This window comes from Propithecus coquereli, unplaced genomic scaffold, assembly GCF_000956105.1.
Source record: "Propithecus coquereli isolate 6110/MARCELLA unplaced genomic scaffold, Pcoq_1.0 Scaffold756, whole genome shotgun sequence".
Classification (NCBI taxonomy): Eukaryota; Metazoa; Chordata; class Mammalia; order Primates; family Indriidae; genus Propithecus; species Propithecus coquereli.
The window spans coordinates 600790-602328 of NW_012153685.1; positions in this window are offsets into that span (position 1 = coordinate 600790).

Genomic DNA, 1539 nt, shown 5'->3' on the forward strand with positions numbered 1-1539 from the left:
TCTTTCTGCGAGTATGTATGTGTGTGGGTGTGCGTCTGTAGCCCACGACTGTAGGAGCCCGATGGTTGAATCTCCACAGCGGGGCTGCACCAAGGAGACAGCCCGCACCCTTGAGAGTGTCTAGTGACCAAACAGGCCGCTCTTCAAGCTGAGACACGCGGTCACCTCTCTGCTGGGACTTGGTGGCTGCAGCTGCCGGCCAAACGGACAGATTCCACTGCGGGAAGGGCCCAGTAGAGAGTGAAGGAGGCTGTTTTCCCAGCGGGGTTCTGTAGTCTCATTTTCACGGTGACTTGGCGATCAGCGCCTCCTCCCAAGGAATTAGTTGCCCAACCTTGGCAGTGCGGAGGCACAAGGGAAGCTGTTCTCTGGACTGTGACCCTGTGGGGGAGGTGGATGACCCTTGACTAAGATCTGACCACTGATATTGTATACTAAAGGGAATGACCCCACATCGGCTGGGGTGGAATAGAAGGACAGGCTGCTTTCGGGTCTGGGTCCCTCAGGGGTCTTAGGCCGGGCTTCTCTAGAATCCCTGAAGTGTGTACTTCTTTCCAGCTAGTCAACCCTGCCCTTGAAGGGGCAGAATAATAAGGATCACCACTTCCTGAGCTGAGATGCCAGGTAGCCCAAGGAAGCACCCTTCCCTCAGTCTGGGAGGTTATCTGCCCCTCTGGCAAGTGAAAACCTGCCCTCAGAGGAGGAAAGAAATGAGAGAAGATGTTTTTCAGACTGAGCCTTGTGAAAGTCTCAGCCAACACCCCTCCCACAACCCTCCAGGACAGAGCCTGCCCCTGAAGGTAGGGAGATAGGCGAAAAAATACTTTCCCCATAGGACTAGCCTGAATCTGTATGACCTTGGATCTAAGCAAAAGGGGACAGTGTGTTGGCACAATGTAGCTGATCGGTTTTGAACACCTGACAAGAACATAACACAAAAGCTTGCATTTGGTGTCCAGGCTGTTGTCATCTTAGGGGCTAGTGGTCTGGAAAGGAAAATCTCGACCAGAGCCCTCAGCAATTGCACCAACTGGCATACTCATTAGGAATTCCTCCACAAGAGTGCGTATTAAGCCCTGAATAACTTACTAGCAGCTCTCTCCTAGCTACAGATCAAGCAATTCCTGAAGTATACTGCCTCAGGCACGCTGATTCCTGCTGCTCTTCTCACCACATCTTAAGTGGTAGTAAGTCTCAAGTAGCCCTTGGGAGAGGCATAACATTTCCCAAAGACTGAGGCTTTTGTATGTCCCATTTGGGATTTTAGAGTTCAATTCAAAGGTTCTGGAATACCTTGACAACTGACCCCTCCACACAAAATTCAAGCAAAAAAAGAGAGAGCAACGACATAACTTAACCCAGTGCCTTCCACCTCAACCAAGTAGTAGATAGCGGAGTCACACACTCAAAAGTGACCCAACTCCTGGAAAGCTAAGCAAGGAAAAGAAACCCACTAATCTCTGTAAGCGGAAGGAGCAGACAACAGGCCAGTGATAACCCAAAAGGCCAAAACCCCACCAAGACAGCACAAAACCAGGG